Raw genomic sequence first — 21,500 nt, 5'->3', positions numbered from 1 at the left:
CAGTTTAGGTTCTTATCATACACTGAAATAATCCAGAGAATTGTAGCATTAACTGCAAAAATTGTATGCAATAAAAATAAACATTTTAGGGCCCTGGCTGGAGTAGCTCAGTGGATTGAGCACGGGCCTGCGAACCAGACGATGGCTGTTCGATTCCCAGTCAGGGCACATGCCTGGGTTGCAAACCGGTTCCTTGCAGGCTAACTACCAGCAGGGGATGCACAAAAGGCAACCATACATTGATGTTTCTCTCCCTCTCTCCTTCCCCTCTAAAAATAAATAAATAAATAAAATCTTTAAAAAAAATAAATAAAATAAACATTTTAATGTAAGTTGATTCCTGCATAATAATAATCATAAAAGCAACAAAATTGCAATGTAAAAGATAAGTATATATAACTACACAAAAATTATAAATTTTGCATGTCTATTAAACTGAACAAAATAAAGCAAAGAACAAATTAGGGGAAAATACAAAAAATATCAGAAATCAAATATCATTTCCATATAAGGAGCCCACAGAAATTGTCATAACAAACACCAGATCTCCACAGATACATTGAGACCAAACTGTGAACATACAATGCACACACACAAAATGCTACTATAACTGTCAGAAGAGCAGAATTTTTTTCAGTGATACCACTCAGTTGTAGGCAAAGTGTAAGAAACTCAGCACATAGAACACTGAAAGCCTATTATTGAAATGTGAGAGGGTATAAAATTCTCAAAGGCAATGCGGCTATATATTTTGAAGGCTCTAAAAATAGGCTCAAGTTGACTTCTAGATATTTAGCCCAAGGTAATACACTAATGTATGAACAATGTTTAAGTAGACAGATGTTTAATGCAGTGACATTTATAATGGTGACTATTCCATGAGTACAGCAAAATCAAACATCTTGAGAATCAAATAATTAAGTAAATTTTGGTTTACCTTGTGATCATTAGTATAGGAAACCTTTTTTTATAATGTGAACTGAAAAACTAAAATAGAAACTGTATAAGATATGGTGTTGTTTTATAAGGCATAAGATAATTCTAGAAAAAAATATCCTAAAATGTTGACAGTAGCTGTCTTTGCTTGGTGAAACTGTGGACAAATATCTGGTTTTTATTTTTACATATTTTACTTTTTATATTTTCAATAAGCATGTATTATATTCAATAAAACTTAACCCAAAGTTAATTGGAATTGTTTAGGCAGAGAATTCTAGGCTCTCAAGTACATAAAAAATAATTCAGAAGGCAGTAGGGGTGAGGTTCTCAGTTGGCCCAGCTCTTGGCCTTACCAACTATTTCTGCCTGGAGGAGGCCTGCTTGGAAGAAGGCCAGACCAGAAGACCAGAAGGCAGAGCCCCTTTGCCTAGACCTTAAGACACTAGTGCCTATACACAGTAGGAATATTTACCAAATATTTGTCACTCTCATGAGTTTATTGTGGGGAACACACACACACACAAATGAAGGAGCTCCAGATATCAATGGCATCAATGTGACTACCTGTGGAGTTCAAAGTAGATGCTTTGGAAAATTTTTTTAATTACTTTATTGTTGTTCAATTACAGTTGTGTGCACTTTCTCCCCACCAGAAAATTTGAATATTTCATAAATTAAACCTTTTCCTAGAGATTGGATCTGGTCCTGTCTGAATTACCACATTACACACTCTCAGGAACACAGGAAAAGAAACCCAAATGTCCTGTGGAACCTGGTCTCTGCTCCCTTATCCCCCACATCTCCAGCCACTCTACCTTTGGCTGGCTGCTTCTCAGCACCTCTGACCTCCTTTCCTTTCCTTTGACCACCCCCACCACGTCAGGACCCCCCACACAGACCCTCTCCACACGAAACGGCTCCTTCAAAATACATTTGATTGATTCCTTTGAAACTCCTGATAGCCCTCTAGATACTATTTCCACAGAGAAGTTATTCCTAATCCTCCAGACTGGACAGATGAGGTCGGCTCAGATATATACTGCTCAGGTATATCAAATCTCTATCCTTTTCCATATAGCATTCATTGACTTGCAATAATATGGAGTGGTGCATACATAAGTTTATAGTTCTGACTGTGCAAAACATAGTTTACGAGGCCTGTCCAGAAAGTATCCAGCCATGTGATATGAAAAATAGAGACATTTATGGAAAAAGATACAAGAAACATTGTATGTAAGGCAATGATGCCTCAGTCCCCTTCAAAGCAGGCACCTTGGGATCTCACCTAGTTCTCCCAATAGCCATCAGCTGACCCATTGTATTTTCTTGAATCTCATCAACAGTCTGAAATCTCTTCCTTTCAAAGGTGATTTTAGTACTGGGAAAAGCCAAAAATCACTGGGTTGTAGGGAGGCTGAGTCACCTGAGTTTTTGATGTTTCACGGAACAACTTTGTACAAGATGTGATGCATGAGCGAGCACTTTGTCATGATGAAGCTCCCAATCACCAGCTGCCCATAGCTGCAGGCTTCTGAATCTCCTGAAAGTTTCCAGCGAGGAATATTCAAGCTTCACACAAAATTTGATGCAGATTCATTTCTTGTCTTGCTCAGTCATTTTGAATATGACAGCCACACAGTACACTTGCTCACTCAACAGTGTCTACCACCTTCACTGACTAGTACAGTGAAGTTGCCATTGTTCACACAACCACATTCCAGTCCACTCTCCTTGGCTGCCAGGTTACATCAATGCTGTATGAACTGTTCTCATTATATTAACAATGGCTGGACAGACCACATCGTAAATCTTCTTTTATCACAACATAAAACTTTTCATCAGCCCTGGCTGGTATGACTCAGTGGATTGAGTGCTAGCCTGCAAACTCAAGGGTCGCTGGTTCAATTCCCAGTCAAGGCACACACCTGGGTTATGGGCCAGGTTCCCTGATGCAGGATGCATGAGAGGCAACCACACAGTGATGTTTCTCTTCCTCTCTTTCTCCCTCCCTTCCCCTCTGTCTAAAAATAAATAAATAAATTCTTTTAAAAAAAACCTTCTCATCAAATATTTCATCTGTTCTATTCTACAATATACATCTCATATAACAATATCAAACTACTACCAAAATATGGTCATTAAAAATAATTTAAAAATATTTTGCTGTTTTTACATTAACAGCAAGATATTTTAAATAATATTTTAATTAATTCCACTAAGAAAGTACAAATTGTTGTGTTTCAAAGTCATATACAATAGTTCCTCTGTGTGTATGGTTAAATCACCAACTGGTTGCACAATTAGTTTTATTTGTATCACTTTATTTTTATATTAAGGGATTTTTTAATTGTTTAATTTTATATTTTAATTACGTGAAATGTTAATGTTGTTCCAAAGTCAAATACTTAAAGCAAGGTGTATTCAAGGGATCAGAGTTCGTCAGGTCACCTCTAATCCATTCTCCCCGTCTTCGTCCCAGAGCATGGCTCTGTTTACCCAAACTGGCCTGCCAGGCACTAGCATTCCTTTTTTCCCCCATTCAACACTTGGACATTTATTTTTTTAATTTAATCTTTATTGTATTTTTTCCATTACAATCTAGTCCCATATACCCACCTATCCCTAGCAATCATCACACTGTTGTCCATGTCCATGAGTCCTTTTTCTTTTTTGCTCAATCCTTCCAACCCCCTGACATTCCCCACTAATTGTCACGTGCTCTTCATCTATGAGTTTGTCTCCATTTTCCTTGTTAGGTCAGTTTGTTCATTAGATTTCACATATGCATGAAATCATATGGTATTTGCATCCCTTTTTTAATGGCTTATTTTCCATTTTTAAATGTAAGCAATATACTTCTGTTTCTCTAAAATGGTAATATGCCATATATACTTTTCTCCATGTTTCTTTCTTCCTTTAACAGTATGTTTTGGCCATCATTCTATAGTACTTCACTGAGATTTTTTTATTCCTTCTTATAGTTGTATATGACTAAGGTGTGCTGATCAATTACATTTCTTTCTAGTGTAGAATATCTGGGTTGTCTCCACAATCTTTTATTTGGAAAGATGCTTCAGTTAATAGCCTCATGTACAAATCTGTTTTGTTTTGCCAATATATTATAGGGATTGATTCTTAGAAATGGGATTTTTGCAGGGCCCAAAAGTAAATAAGCATGCAATTTTGCTAGTAATGGACAAAATTTCCTCTGTGGGGTTTATGTCATTTTGTATTTGCACTAGCCTTGCCAAAGGAAGTTGTTAAAACTGAGTGTTTGACTATTAGATGGGAGAGAAATAGCACCTCAGTATCGCTTTATTGAGCATTCCACCTATTGGACCGTGTTTTCACATAGTTTAGAAACATTTGTATATTTTTAATCAGTTTGTGTTAAGTAATTTTTTATACTTTCACCTCCCTTTATTTTCAGATGTCCTTAATATATTAGGAATATTAACCTTTGTTTCTATCACAAGTTTTAAATACTATTCCCAGTTTATTATTTTTATATTTACTTATAGTACACTTCGCCATGCAAATTTTAATGCAATCAAAAATTTTAACCTTTTTTATTGCTCCTAGATTTTGAGTCAGAATTAGTAAAAGTTTTCCCATTCACCGGATATAAAGAAATTTACCCATGTGTTCTTTCAGAACTTATATGACTTTTTGTTTTTTACATTTTATCTCTGATTCCTCTGGTATTTTTGTTTTGCATAAAGTATAAGAAGTGGATCTAATGTTGAATTTCTCCACAATGCTATCCCAAACATAACTTACAATGTTTTTTCTGTTAATTGAGGTATGACTGACCTTCATGATATACTAAATTCCCATTATACAATTAGGTCAATTGCTGAATTTTCTACTTTATTAGTCAGTCTGCCTATTTTTATTCAAACTGCCCTAATTCTATAGTCATTATAGTATATATTTAATTTTGAAGATGGCTAGCCATGCCCCCACTGTATGCACACACTTTCTTGGTTTTTTAGTATTTTGACTATTTAGTAGTTTGTGTTCCTTCCAAATAGACTTTATAATCAACTCATCTAATTGTAGAAAAAAACTAATTTTTTAAGAGCTGGAATTACATTAAACTTAATAAGCAATTTAGAAATATCTAATATCATAATTTTGAGTCTATCTGGAAATGGAGTATATCATTGTATTTGTTCAACTGTATTTTTGTTCCTCGGAAACTTTTTTTAGTTTTTCTCATCTAAGTTCTGAACATTTCTTATAGAGTTTATACAAATGACGGGTATACAAATGTTTGGGTATCATAAAATGAGATCTTCGCTTTCTATTGATACATTTTTTTATTATTGTTTAAATACAGTTGTCTCCATTTTCTCCTCACCACTCCCTCACACTCTAACTATCTCCACCTCCCATCCTTGATCCTACCCACTTTGGTTTTGTCCAGGTGTCCTTTATACACGTTCCTGAAAAACCTTCCCCATTTCCCCCCCAGGATATTTTTGTTCATGCATAGTATACCTACTAATTTTTGCATGTTAACTGAATAACCTATTATAGTAAATTCTCTACTGTTTTGAAAGCTTCCCAATTTTTTCTTTTGGAATTTACAAATATATAGTCATAGTATTTCCATAGAGGTATAGTTTTAGTCTTTCCTTTTCAGTTCTTATTGAAAGCCTCCAGTTGTTATCTCTTTTGTGTCCTTTGCACTGGCTAAGATGCCCAGCACTATGTTCAATGGTAGTGGACAAAATGGGCAGTCTTACCTGGTTTCTAAATTTAGAACAATTTTGTACTGTTTTCCCATTAAGTAAGATGGTAGAGTTGCAGCTGCTGAATTCTCAGAGGGAAGGACAGAGGGAGAGAATATGATAAAAGAGAAAGAAAGAGAAATAGAGTAACAGAGAGAGAGAAAAAAAGCTTACATTAAGTGAATATCCATCCATTGATTATTATCTTATTGAGTGTTAATAATATGAGTGGATACTGAAAGTTGTAAAATGTTTTCTCTGCATATTTAGAGATGATCATCTGATTGTTATCTTCATTCTTTTCTTTTTTCTTACCAGAGGACATTTTTTTCATTGCTTTTAGAAGAGGGAGAGAGAGAGAGAGAGAGAAACAGGATTGGTTGCCCTCTAGCACTCATCCTGACTGGGGATGAAACCCTGTAACCTGGGTAGGTGCCCTGATGAGAATCGAACCCACAGTCTCTGATAGACGATGCTCCAACCAACTGAGATACACCAGCCAGGGTTCTGCATATTTTTCTTAATTTGTTATGTCAATTTAATGGATTTTTTAATAGTGAACCACCTAGAAGTAATTAACTATATTGCATCACTGGATTAATCCCAGCACTTGTTCATAAAGCAATTATTTTTAAAATGTGCCATTGAATTTTGTTTGCTAATATTTTATGTAAGACTTTTGCATTGATATCCATAGGTGAAATTTTCTTTATTTTTATTATTTGGGATCAATTATTGTCAATTTGGGGGATTAATGTTTTTTTTTAACTTGTGCATTTACAGTTGTTACCATTTTTCCCCCACACTCTCTCCCACCCTACCCACCCCCACCTCCCACACTGAATCCTCACTGCCCTCATTGTCTTTGTCCATGTGTCTTTAATATATGCTTGTTGATGACCTTTCCCCTTCTTTCCCCCATTATCCCCTTCCCCCTACCCTTCTAGTTACTACCAATTTGTTCTTTATTTCCAGGTCTCCAGTTATATTTTGCTCACCTGTTTGTTTTGCTGATTAAGTTCCACTTATATGTGAGATCATATAGTATTTGTATTTCACCACCTGGATTATTTCACTTAGCATAATGGTCTCCAGATCCATCCACACTGTTGAAAAGGATAGGAGCTCCTTCTGTCTTTCTGCTGCATAGTATTCATTGTATAAATGTACCATAGTTTGTTGATCTATTCATTTACTGATGGGCACTTAGGTTGCTTCCAACACGTGTACTATAAATTGTGCTTCTATGAACATTGGGGTGCATAGGTTCTTTTGGATTGGTGTTTCAGGATTAATCCCAGCAGAGGAATTGCTGTGTCAAAAGGCAGTTCCATTTTTAGTTTTCTGAGGAAATTCCATATTGTTTTCCACAGTGGCTGCACCAGTCTGCATTCCCACCAACAGTGTACTAAGGTTCCCTTTTCTCCTTTGCCTCCCGAGCACTTATTTGTTGATTTGTTTATGGTAGCCACTCTGACAAAGTAGGAGGGATCACAATACCTGATATCAAACTCTATTACAGAGCCATGTACTGGCATAAGCATAGACACACAGAACAATAGAACAGAGTACAGAACCCAGAAATAAAGCCAGATCTCTGTGGTCAATTAATATTTGACAAAGGGGGCAAGAGCATAAAATGGAGCAAAAATAGGCTCTTCAACAAATGGTGTTGGAAGATCTGGACAGCTATATTGAAAATGTATTTGCCAATGATACTTCAGACAAGGGTTTGATCTCCAAAATATATAAATAACTCACACAACTCCACTCTAGGAAGACAAGTAACCCAATTAAAAACTGGGCAAAGGACCTGAACAGACATTTCTCTAAAGACACACAGAGGGCACAGAGGCAGATGAAAGGATGCTCAGCATCACTAGCCATCAGAGAGATGCCAATTAAAACCACAATGAGGTACCACTTCATACCTGTCAGAATGGGCATCATAAACAAATCTATGGCACACTTTAAATTCATTAAAACTGTTTAATCATGAAGGACTTGGTATAATTTTCTTATTAGCCAATTTAACCTGGTGTTCTTCTGCAAGAGAGCTTCATCACTTTTCAATTTCTTTACTACTGGTTATTGTTCAACTTATACTTTATTGAAGGTGGTCAATTACAGTAAGTTGAATTTTTTTTAAAAAAGAAACATTTTTATTGAGACTTTCAAATCTATTTGCAAACTGTTGAGCAAAATATAGCTTTTTAATTGATTGAATTGATAGTTTTTTCCTTCTTTTTGATTTTATTTTTGTATATAAGCTTTCATTGTTTCTTTTTTTATTTCTAAGTAATAGTTGCTCAGTTTTGATATTAGTGAAATAGCTTGATGTTATTTCAACACTATTTCTTTTCTAACTCAGTTTCTGCTTTAATTTATATTAATTTTTATGCTTGTTAAAACACTTTATTGTGTTTTCTAGATTTTCAAATTGTATGTTTTACTTTACTTGTTTTCATACTTAATTTCTATTGATATAGGTATTTAATGCTATAAATATTTCCTGTGATAATTTGAGGCAGGATAGTAAGAAGCTAGGGAAATTCCCTGGTGACTGGAATAAGGGTGACTGAGACAAAATAATTAAACAAGGCCAAACAATTTGAGCAATTTACAGCCAGATAATGAACCACAAGGTTTTATCTTCCCCAGCCAAGGACACTTAGAAACAAATGGTTTACAAATTTCAAACTGTCAAGGAGGCAGACTGGCCTCAGTCCCTGTCCTTCTTCTCTTCGACGATCTTCATTAAAAATAAACAAACTAGAAGATAAACCCTGATCCCTCTATATGCATATTTTGATGAATAAACATATCAAAGGATACACCTGAAATCTAATAAATATTTTGTAAGACCCTCCCCTGAGACCTCCTCTGGGATTCCTGCAGGCTAAATCAAGATAAAAAGCTTAAAGAATGAAGGGAAAGGGTCATCGAGGAATGGGTGTAAAGGACTCATGGACAAAGCTAAAGTGGGGAAGGATTGAGGGTGGGAGGTGGGAGTGGGTGGGGCAGGGGAAAGTGGGGGAGGGAAAATGGAGATAACTGTACTGAAATAACCAAAAATTTATTTTATTTATTTTTTATTTAACTCTTGTTCAAGTACAGTTTTCTTTCTTGTATTCCCAGCCCTGCCCTCCCCCAGTGCTCCCCACCTCCCTCCCACAAAAATTAAAAAATAAAAATTTTTTTTTATAAAAAGCTTTAAGGCAAAGGGCCAAGGGCACACTCTCTCTATATATAGCAGGCCCCACACTTTTCTCCCTTATGTGCGTATCTCTGCACTCTTTCTCCTAAATTCTAAGGCTCCCCATGAGACTTACAACCAGGGAGCAGGGCGCAATGGCAGCTCATCCTGGCCTTAGCCCTGAATCTGTCTCCAAGGCTCCTTTTTTCTCTGTCTTTCCTGTGAGCTTTCAGCACCCCCACCTTGGCTCCCTTCTGTCACTGTGACTCTCACTTCTCAGGGAGGTGGCAGCAGCTTTGCCTTGGCTCACTTCTCTCCTATAACATTTCTAAGGACAGAAGATGATTTGACTTCAGGTGCTGGGCATACAGTGTAATATACAGATCTTGTATCAGAAATGTACACCAGAAAGCTAATGGGTCCTATTAACCCATGTCACCCTAATGGATTTAATTTTAAAATAAATCAAATAAATAGCAAGCCAAAGCAGAGCACTGCCTAGGCTCTCTCCTGTTGCTTCTTTTACCCTAGTCCCTTCCTTTGCTTCACTGCTCCCAGCTGTAATAAACATACTCTCCAAATCACCTGACTCGTGTTGTGAACTCTTTCCTGCACAATGTCAAGAACCCACTGTACTGGCCAGCTGGAGGCAGATAAGCTTCGGGCCCAGTCCCCATCTGCTAACAAATTGATTCAATTATGTCCCACAGATTCTGTTTTCCTTTCTTTGTTACTGTTGTTTTTCAACCATTCTGCAATTTTCAGTTGTTTCTTTAAACCAAGTGCTTTTTAGTAGCATCTTATTTGTAAGAAAATGGGATTTTATTTTCCATTAGTGTACCACCCATCTTCCCAACTATGCTGAATTCAAGTAGTAAGTGGACTTAAAAAATAAATACTGGAAGTTCCTCATGATTGTTTAAATTCAGACTCACGGAGGAAAAAAATGCCACACAAACAGCCTTAATGAGAAAAGCCATAAAACAAGTAAATGTAAACTTCTTCCTCTCTTTTAGGACCTCCGTTTCCAAATTCAGTCATGGGCAGCTCTTTGTCTCTCATGCCCTCAGGTGAACTGGTCCTTTGTACAGTCACAGTATGGAGANAATGTCAAGAACCCACTGTACTGGCCAGCTGGAGGCAGATAAGCTTCGGGCCCAGTCCCCATCTGCTAACAAATTGATTCAATTATGTCCCACAGATTCTGTTTTCCTTTCTTTGTTACTGTTGTTTTTCAACCATTCTGCAATTTTCAGTTGTTTCTTTAAACCAAGTGCTTTTTAGTAGCATCTTATTTGTAAGAAAATAAGGTGAACTGGTCCTTTGTACAGCCACAGTATGGAGACTTTTGGTGGATCAGAAATTTTATTCTGTGAGAGACTTTATGGTGTATGTTATGCTATGCCGAAGTACTGTAGAATATACTTAGTCTACGATGAATGAATCTGTACTATAATAAGATCTACTGAGGTGAGAAAAAATAAACATAATTTTTGGAGAGAAATGGGAAGAGGATATTCATGCGTGGTGCTTTACTAAGTTTTTTTCTGCGTTAGTATGTTTGCAGCCATAGTATGTAACTTCCAATTGTTTATGGGGGTTTTCAGCAACTCTTTCATACGTGATTCCTTATAAGATAAAAGCTCATACTAACTCTAAACATACATACTAAAACAAATCTCCACATCCCTCCAACTATAACTGAAACTTAACCTTTTGAGTGTGTGTCATTTTCTTTCTGCAAATATGGCTCAGAGATTAGTAAATTCTGGCTTCACCTTTCTATCTTGGAACCTACTTCCTTTTCATCTCAGTTTAATTGGTACCTCCTTCGGAGGCAGCGGTTGAAATGCGATTACATCTCAGGCTTCCAGGGGCATTTGAGAATTCACAAGGTGTCAGAGGGAAATCTCAGCAGCACTGCAGGGAACAAAAGCCAGAAGAATTGCACCAGTGCCAGCAGAGATAAATCAGCACACCAGGATGAGAGCCAATGCCAGTGTAAACAGCTGAGGAAAGCTAGAACCCCGTGGCATTCAAAGAATAGACCACATTAGAGGGCCAGTGGCCAACCTGGAGCTGCAGAAGAGCGGAGAGAGCGAGTTCACTTTCCCAGCTGACCAAACGGGATCAGATCAAAGAGCCCGATGGAATTAGTTTATTCTGCTTAACATACCCTTCAGAACCAGAGCCAGGACTGCAGGGCTGGTGCCGATGGCACACTAAAGAGTCCTCAAATGAGCCATCTTCAGGACTGAATGAAGAGGCAGTTTTAGAGATTGTCAGGGAAGGCTGGATGGAAATAACCACAGCTGAAAACTGTGAACTGCCAATGCTACTGCATTGCTAAATGTTACAGAGCAGACATTCCTAAGCACCTGTCAGCAAGGAGCATTTCAGCTCCCTGTTCACAGCCCTCAGAACAAGACAAAGGCAAGAATAAAAATAGGAAGACACATCAGGTGGACACAGGCAATTTTTACATCATTTTATCTAAGGAATATCTTGAGTTCAGATCCAATTAAGAAGTTTGTTTTCTTTTTTTCTTTTTTATCCTTTTTAAAATTAATGTTCAAATACAGTGGTCTCCATTTTCCCCTACCTGGCCCACCCCCACCTTCCACCCTCAATCCTACCCCCACTTGGCTTTGTCCATGGGTCCTTTATACATGTCCTTTAAAGACCCTTTTCCCTCTTTCCCCTATTATTTCCCTCCTCTCTCCCCTCTGGTTACTGTCATGATAAAATAAAAATCCTAGAAGAGAACATACGTAGGAAAATCTCAGATATTCCATGCAAGCAATATTTTCACCGATATGCCCCCTAGAGTAAGGAACATAAAGAATAAGCAGACTGGGTCTCATCAAAATAAAAAGCTTCTGCACAGCTAAAGAAAACATTAGCAAAATGAAAAGAGAACCAACTATATGGGAAACATATTTGCCAATGATACCTCAGACAAGGGTCTAATCTCCAAAATATATAAAGAACTCACACAACTCTTCTTCAGGAAGACAAACAATCCAATTAAAAAATGGGCAAAGGACCTGAACAGATACTTTTCCAAGGAGGACATACAGAGGGCCCAGAGACATATGAAAAGATGCTCAAAATCATTAGCCAATCAAAAGATTTTTTTCTAAAAACTGAGCTCCTTCTAAATGAAATAACGTCTAGTTATGAGAAGTTATTCATCTTTCCATCCTTTTGTCCTGATTATCTGAGGAAATACATTGTAATATATAAAAGAGATTTAAAGATGTAAAGTATGATCCATGTGATGATGGTGTGCCTTGCTCTTTCCAAGAGTAATAATTATAGTGAATATAATATAGTTGTAAAAGAAAAATATGAAAGCTTATTCCAAAGATGATAGCTGACGTCATGATGTCAACATATACCAACTCATCTGATGTTGTCCTGTATTTAGATGCTCTTTCCAGTTAAATGGGTTTAGAAATAGATGCCAAAAATACATTGATTTTGTATTGTGCTATTTCGCACCTTAAAAATAAGTACTGCTTTGAATTTGTTAACCTAATGTTGTCACCACCAATTTAATGCCAGCAGGAGTCTCCAATTTGATGTAGAGTAAAAGGAGAGACTTTATTCAATGCAGGGAGCTCAGCTGTGCAACAGCTCCATTGTGAGACAGCCCAGTTAGTTACAGCTTGAATCATTTTATAGCATGGCTATGGAACAGCATGGCTGCAAGGGAACCCAGGCAAGGATGCCTCAGTGCTTCAGTTCTGCTTTGGCCCTCCAGCTCCAGTGTTACAGCTCTAGTGGGAGGAACAGTCTTGAATAAAAACTGCAAGTTCCCAGGGCCGGAGGGGAACTGACTTACATTGAGAAAAGTTCTTGCCCCTGGCCCCTGATTGGTCCATACTCATGCAAACAAGGACTCCAAATCCTCACAATTTGATTAGCCCAAAAAGCACTGTCCTCATTGGTTGAAATAAAGCTGTTCTGAGGTTTCTGTGAAGATGCTAATGAAGATACAGCTATGTGGTTTCATTGGACATAGAGAGCCTCAGTCCTATTGGTTGAAATAAGATTCCAGAAACTCCTTTACAAGGGCTGGCTCTGAAGGCAGAAACAGTGTAGGCAGGCAGTTCAGTGAGAGAGGCAGGCAATTCAGTGCAGGCTTCTTCCAGAAGCATGGCTTGCAGGAGAGGACCCTGTTTAGCAATGTTGCTGCTAAGCTCCGCTTTAAAATTTGAGCCCAATCAACCACCAAACGCCCTTCTTAACAATTATATTTATTTTGGAAGTCAACAAACTGAACAACACAAAGCTTTACCACATAAAGTAAGAGTATCATGTGATTTGCTTAAAATTGACCTTTATAATTCTAGTATCATTGTCTAAGCGACAAATGAGAAACAGAAAAACTATATCACTTGGTGAAATCTGAGAATAAAGGTAAAACATAATTTTCTCTTGGCATTGAAACTGAGAAATAAAGTTGGTACCTTTTCTAATGTCTGTAAAGTGTTATTATTATATCACACTGATTTCAAGAACCTACAATGACCTAAAAGTACACAATAACTATATTTTGTCAAAAATGTGTCTGTTTAAGCATAAAATGAAGTAAAAATAGCCTCTTCAACAAATGGTGTTGAGACATCTAGACAAATACATACAAAAATATGAAAATCTACCACCAACTTACACCATACACAAAAATAAACTCAAGATGGATGAAAGACTTAAATATATGTCATGACACCATAAAAGTTCTAAAGGAAAACATAGGCAAGAAAAGCTCAGATATTCCACACAGCAATGTTTTCACTTATATGTATCCTAGAGCAAGGGACATTAAGGAAAAATAAACAAATGGGACTTCATCAAATTAGAAAGCTTCTGCATGGCTAAAGAAAACATCAGCAAAATGGAAAGGGAACCAACCATATTTGAAAATATATTTGCCAATGATACCTCAGACAAGGGTTTGATCTCCAAAATATATAAAGAACTTACATAGCTCAGGCTGGTATAGCTCAGTGGATTAAGCACAGGCCTGCAAACCAAGGGATCACAGTTCAATTCCCAGTCAGGGCACATGCCTGGGTTGCAGGCCAGTTCCCAGCAGGGGACCCATGAGAGGCAACCATACATTGATATTTCTCTCCTCTCCTTTCCTTCCTCTCTAAAGATAAAAATAAATAAATAAATAAAAACCCAATCCAATTTAAAAATGGGCAGAGGACCTGAACAGACACTTTTCCAGGGATGACATACAGAGGGCCCAGAAACCTTTGAAAGGATGTTCAGCATCACTAGCCATCAAAAAGATGCAAATTAAAACTCCAATGAGATACCACTTCACACCTATCAGAATGGCCCTCATAACCAAATCAACCAACTGCAAGTGCTGGTGAGGTTGTTGAGAAAAGGGAACCCTAGTGCACTGTTGGTGGGAATGCAGACTGGTGCGGCCACTGTGGAAAAAAAGTATGGAAATTCCTCAGAAAACTAAAAATGGAACTGCCTTTTGAACCAGCAATTCCACTGCTGGGATTAATCCTGAAACCAATTCAAAAGAACCTATACACTGCTACGTTCATAGCAGCACAATTTACAATAGCCAAGTGCTGAAAGCAACCTAAGTGCCCATCAGTAAATGAGTGGATCAAAAAACTTGTATGTTTACACAATGAAACACTATGCAGTAGAGAGAAAGAAAGAGCCCCTACCCTTTGTGATAGCATGAATGGAACTAGAGAGCATTAAGCTAAGTGAAATAAGCTGTGGTAAAAGACAAATACCATGTAATCTCACGTATAAGTGGAACTTAATCAACAAAACAAACAAGCAAGCAAAATATAACCAGAGACATTGAAATAAAGAACAAACTGACAATAACCAGATTGGAGGGGTTGGGGGACAATGCGGGGGGAGGGGGAAGGGTTGTCAAGGAACATGTATAAAGGAAACATGGACAAAACCAAAGGGGACTAGGATTGCAGGTAGGAGGTAGAGATGGGGAGGAGTGGTGGGGGGAAATGCTTTATAAACTTTGAAATCATTATAACAACACTATGAAATACAAACTATTATAGTCAACTTCATTTTACATATGATGGAACAAGAATATAGAGTCTAAATAAATCATCCAAAGTCATACAGCTATCATGTAGGAAACCCAAGCATTTTGACTCTAGATATTCTAGAAATTCACATAACTTGCATTTTTTCTCATAGAATTAGATTCCTCTTTTTTGTAATATAAATTTACATGTTCTTTCAGCAAAATTCTGAGGGCAGTGTATTGTGTTTGTCCTTCAGTTTTTGTCTCTCTTGTCTCTGAACAATATTTTTGCTGGCTATAGAAATCTAAGTTAAGAATATTTTCACTCAGCACTTTTTGAAGATACTATTCACCCATGTTTGAGTTTGTGTTGTTATTGTTTAGATGCCTACTCCTCTGCTATTAATGAGTAGGCAGAGAAGGAGTACACTATTCTCTGCCTACTCCTCTTCTTTTAATATTTTCCTTAGTTTACTGACTCAAGATATGTCAGATTCTTTTCTTCCTTGTTTCATCTCTCTTTTATCTTCCAATAAATGTTTTCCCTTGTTAACAGTTAAATAGTAAATCTACAAATATAATAAACATGTAATAAATATGTGAGATTTTCTCTATTAATTTTTGTCACTTCAACCATCATGTAAATATAGCAAACTTCTTGAAGATAAGAAACTTATTTTTTATTTCTTTTGTATCATCTAAAACAGAGCTCAGTACCCAGCAAAACTGTTCAATTAATTATTTTGATTTTTCTCTTACTTTTTGTTTGATCTTATGTTTTGAGATTTAATTAAAATTGATATTAAATAACTGTCTCTACCCTCTCCTTTTTTCCTCATTCCTTTCATTGCTAAGACAAGGAATTTAAATCAATGATAAAATGAAGGCAAAATCTTATGTCTCATATTATATTTGGAGCTTACATAGAAATTGCTACTGCTCTCTAGCTTTTAATTATACTGTGTATAATCAATTACATAAAATATGTAGTTGTAAACTACTTCAAGTTCATCCAAACACCTAGGTTGATAAGACACAGTTTTACAGAAACATCTTTTCATTCCAAATAATTCTAAAGTTTATCTCAGATTTCTTCTTTAAAAACAAATTCACAAAAAAGATGAAATATTTTAAATGGAAATTTTCTCCACCCAGTAAAAACAAAATAATGCCAATATTTTTTCTGCTGCATGAGATTACAACTTATTGAGAGCTGTTGAATTACAGCACTATGAAAATAATTCATGTGGAAAAGTTTAAGGAGGGCCTAATGATTTATCAGATATTACATACAAAGCAAGGCCATTCACTCTCAACTACTTTACTTTTTACTTTTTTAATTTAATTTTATTTTGTCATTCATGTACAGTCTTCTGTTAATTTTTACTTTTTAAGAAATTTTCTGAACATTGGCATAATTTTTTTTCAAGAATCTGATAAATGTGGCCCTGGCTGGTGTAGCTCAGTGGATTGAGTGCGGGCCTGCAAACCAGAGGATCACGGTTCGATTCCCAGTCAGGGCACATGCCTGGGTTGCAGGCCGGTTCCCTACAGGCCAACTCCCAGCAGGGGGTGCAGGAAAGGCAACCATACATTGATGTTTCTCTCCCTCTCCTTCCCCTCTAAAGATAAATAAATAAATAAAATCTAATTTAAAAAAAATAATCTGATAAATGCAATAAAAATGACATAAGGATAAGGTTAGATATTTTTTCTAATTTAAAGTGTTTTAAACATAAACTCAGACTTATACTGAACATAATATATTTTATTAGGCATCATAAAGTCTAACTTTTCTTATTTAAAATGGTAAATGGGGGGAGGAGGAGAAAATGGCGGTGGAGTAGGACGGAGCACTGCAGTTCTCCTACACTTGGGAGAAAATCCTGGCAGATTTACAGAAGAACAGTGCAATCAATTCCCCAACCAACAATTCCCCAGCATTTATGAAAATAAGAAACCAGAGATAGTGACGAACCAGACAGCTAGAGGTCCTTGGGGTCTCAGGGACACGAGTAAGGACGGAGGCGGCCAGACCGGCGGCAGCCATTAGCCGGCGCGTAAAGACATCGGAGCCGCGGCTGCCGCAGCGGTTGGAGCCCAGAGGCTTCCTTCCGTCTGTGCCCAGCGACAAGGGCGTCTGCCACGGAGAACTCATCGGGAGCCTGGCAACCCTGAGAAAAGTCAAGGGCAGCGGCAGCGGTGGCGGCGGCGGCAGGACAGCAGCCATTGGCCTGCACATAAAGACCTTGGAGCCTTGGCTGCCTCAGCGGTCGGGGCCCAGAGGCTTCCCCCTGTACCCAGCGACAGGGGCGTCTGACACAGAGGACTCATCAGGACCCCAGCACCTGTGAGTAAAGACAAAAGCAGCAGCGGCAGGGCCGGCTGCCCTCGGAAGCCAGGCACCCCAGAGTAAAGTCAAAAGCAGCAGCGGCGGGACCAGCAGCCATTGGCCAGCGCATAAAGACCTCGGAGCTGCTGCTGCTGCAGCTTCCAGGGCCCAGAGGCTTCTGTCTACGGCCAGTGTCGGGGCGTCTGCCACAGAGGACTCAGCGGGAGCCCAGCAACTGTGAGTAAAGACAAAAGCGGCAGTGGCAGGACCGGCTGCCCTGGGCCAGCCCAAAACGCCTCAGAGCCGCCACTGCCGCTGTCTTAGGGGTGTAGAGGCTTCCATCTGTGGCCAGTGCCACGGAGGACTCATAGGGAGCCCAGCACCCAGTGGAGGATTGGGCCGGCTTCGGGGTCCCTGGAAGAGCTGGCTCCCTCCCTCACCATCTAGGCGGGGCTGGGTGGCAGAGACCTGTCTGCCTAGGTGTGCAGGGAGGGTGGCAAGGACAGGGGGCCGTGTTCAGTTGCGATCTCTGTGGTCGCCAGCCCACCAGCCTGCCAGCCCAGGAAATTTGAGAGGAGCATTGTCCTAACCAGTCAGGTTGGGGATTGGGCTGGGCTGAGAGGCACGCTTTCTGGAGAAGTTTTTACTGGAAAGTGGACTGAGGTGTTCTGTGAAGGCAGCTTGACTTGCTTCTCACCCAGCCACAGGACAGTACCAGATCCCGTGGGACCAAGGCAGCCTGTCAGGTGGGCGGGCGCCTGCACCCCAGTCTGGTAGCCTGGCTGGTGGGCGGGTGTGCGCCTGGGCCTACAACCCAGCCCACAGAGGGGTCCCACCGAAACCAGAAAAACCGGATTGGACAGTTTGAAACCAACAAGGAAGGAGTTTTTGTTGTTGGGTTTTTTTTGTTTTTTTGTTTTTGTTTTTTACTTTTATTTTTAAACTTTTTTCAGTAATCGTATATATTTTTTAATTTTATTGTTGCTGTATCTTTCAGTACTCTGTTCCTCTCCTTTCTTTTTTCCTGTTTTAGTCCCTCTTCATTTCACCCCAAACTTATTGCTTTTTCCTCACTTCTCTTGCCCTTTTTTTGTGTGTTTGTTTGTTTGTTTGTTGCTTTCTATAGCACTGTAAATACTTCACAACACATCTCTCCAGTCTTAGCCCACTTTACAGGTTCCTGAATTCTATTACTGTAGTGATTAACTCTACTTGCTCACACGCTACGTCTATTTACTATTCTTTACTCTCACCTTACCTCAAAATCTGACCACCCGCAACCTCACTGCTTTCTAGATACAACTCACAAGCCTTCCCTCCCCAACAAGAGGCTTATCTTTGGTCTATCCTTTCCTAGAGGTGGCAAATTGGGTTGAAGATTACAGTTAACACTATATAGAGCCTAAAGATCTTCTATCTCTTCTCTGCCAGCTGTGACTGTAAATATCATAAAGTACTCTCCTGCTGTCATAAACCATTTTGCCTCCCCCTCCAGCTGATCACACACACACAAAGAAAGGAGTAGGTGGAAGCAGAGAACATCAAGATACCTGCAGGAGACTGTACCACTGAATTTCACAGGAATTCTACCACAGAAGTTCACACCATAAACCTAGGGAGTCAGAACAGATCAATTTAAGAAGCTGAAGCTAACAAGAAGAGTCTCATAAGCAATGGGAAGACAAAGAAACAATGCCCAAATGAAAGAAAAGGTGGAAGTCTCAGAAATAATGTTAGATGAAAGAGAGGCAAGTCAGCTATCAGATATTGAATTCAAAGCACTAGTTATCAGGAAATTCAAAGAGCTCACAATGAGCTACCAGAAACTAGAGGGGAGCTACCATGAGCTCTCCGCAAACTATATCAACATGAAAAAGGAAATAGAAACTATCACCAAAGGACAAGAGGAAATGAAGAATACAATTTCGGAACTGAAGAACACAGTAGAAGGAATGAAAAGCAGGATCGATGAGGCAGAAGATCGGATCAGTGAGTTGGAGGACACAGTAGAAAGAATCTCCCAGAAAGAGCAAGAAAGGGAAAAGAGGCTCAAAAAGAATGAAGATGGACTAAGAGAAATGCAAGATAATATGAAACGTAATAATATCCGAATAATAGGAATACCAGAAGGAGAAGAAGAAGAACAAGGGATAGAAAACCTATTTGAAAGAGTAATGATGGAAAATTTTCCTAATTTGATGAGAGAAAAAGTTACACGAATCCAGGAATCACAGAGAGTCCCATTCAAGAGGAACCCAAAGAGGCCCACTTCAAGACACATCATCATTAAAATGGCAAAATTTCAAGACAAAGAGAGAATCCTAAAGGCAGCAAGGGAGAAAAAGGAAGTAACATACAAGGGAGCCCCAATAAGGTTAGCTACTGACTTCTCAATGGAAACACTCCAAGCAAGAAGAGAATGGCAAGAAATATTTCAAGTAATGAGAACCAGAGGCCTACAACCAAGGCTACTTTACCCAGCAAGGCTCTCAATCAAGATAGAAGGCCAAATAAAGAGCTTCCAAGACAAAAGAAGTCTAAAAGAATATGCCTCCACCAAACCAGCTCTACAAGAAATACTAAAAGGGCTGCTTTAAGGAAAGGAAGGAAAAGAGAGAGACAGAGAGGAACTGTGGTACAAAAATGGCAATGAATAAGTCCCTATCAATAATAACCTTGAATGTAAATGGATTAAATGCTCCAATCAAAAGACATAGAATAGCTGAATGGATAAGAAAGCATGACCCACACATATGCTGCCTACAGGAGACCCACCTCAGGACAAAAGACCATCACAGACTAAAAGTGAAAGGCTGGAAACAAATTTTCCAAGCAAATGGACAAGAAAAAAAAGCCGGGGTAGCAATTCTAATATCAGACAAAATAGACTTCAAAAAAAGGGCCATAAAGAGAGACCCAGAAGGTCACTTCATATTGCTCAAGGGAAGAATCCAGCACGAAGACATTAACATCATAAATATATATGCACCCAACATAGGAGCACCCAAATATATAAGAAAAATCCTAGAAGACTTCAAGAAAGATATTGACAGCAACACAATTATAGTAGGGGATTTTAACACCCCACTGTCAAAAATGGACAGATCTTCCAAACAAAATATCAACAAAGATATAGCAGCATTAAACGACACTCTAGAAGAAATGGACTTGACTGATATATATAGAGCGCTTCATCCCAAAGAAGCTAAATACACATTCTTTTCAAATGCACATGGAACATTTTCAAAGATAGACCACATGATAGGACACAAAATGAGCCTCAACAAATTCAAGAAAATTGAAATCATACCAAGCATTTTCTCTGACCACAAGGGACTGAAATTAGAAACCAACCCCAAAGGAAAAAACCCAAAACACCCAAAATCATGGAGACTGAATGGTATGCTATTAAACAACGAATGGGTCAAGATTGAAATTAGGGAAGAAATCAAAAAGTTTCTGGAAACAAATGAAAATGAACTCACAACAACCCAAAACTTATGGGACACGGCCAAGGCAGTCCTGAGAGGGAAGTTCATAGCAATACAGGCTTACCTAAAGAAAATAGAAACATTTCAAACAAACAACCTAACCCGACGCCTGCAAGAACTCGAAGAACAACAACAAAGACAGCCCAGAGCAAGTACAAGGAAGGAAATAACCAAGATCAGAGCAGAATTAAATGACATAGAGACCAAAAGCACAATTATAAGGATCAATGAATCCAAGAGTTGGTTTTTTGAAAAGATAAACAAAATAGACAAGCCTTTAAGTAGGCTCATTAAGAAAAGAAGAGAGAGGACACAAATAAACACAATCAGAAATGAAAGAGGAGAGATTACAACTGATACCACAGAAATAGAAGGGATTGTAAGGAATTACTATGAAGAACTGTATGCCAAGAAATTTGAAAACCTAGGTGAAATGGACAAATTTCTAGAAAAATATAATCTTCCAAAACTCAATGAAGAAGAAGTAGAAAGCCTGAACAGACCAATAACAGCAAATGAAATTGAAGCAGTAATCAAAAAACTCCCATCACACAAAAGCCCCGGACCAGATGGTTTCACAGGAGAATTCTACAAAGCGTTTAAGGAAGAGCTAACCCCTATTCTTCACAGACTATTCCAAAAAATCCAAAATGATGGGAAACTCCCAAACTCTTTTTATGAAGCGAGCATTATCCTAATTCCAAAACCAGAGAGAGACACAACAAAGAAAGAAAATTACAGGCCAATATCACTGATGAACATAGAT

The sequence above is a fragment of the Sturnira hondurensis genome, unplaced genomic scaffold, assembly GCF_014824575.4.
Source record: "Sturnira hondurensis isolate 20B ecotype Veracruz unplaced genomic scaffold, ASM1482457v3 Scaffold0021214, whole genome shotgun sequence".
Lineage (NCBI taxonomy): Eukaryota > Metazoa > Chordata > Mammalia > Chiroptera > Phyllostomidae > Sturnira > Sturnira hondurensis.
Note: the sequence above shows the minus strand (reverse complement) of the source record.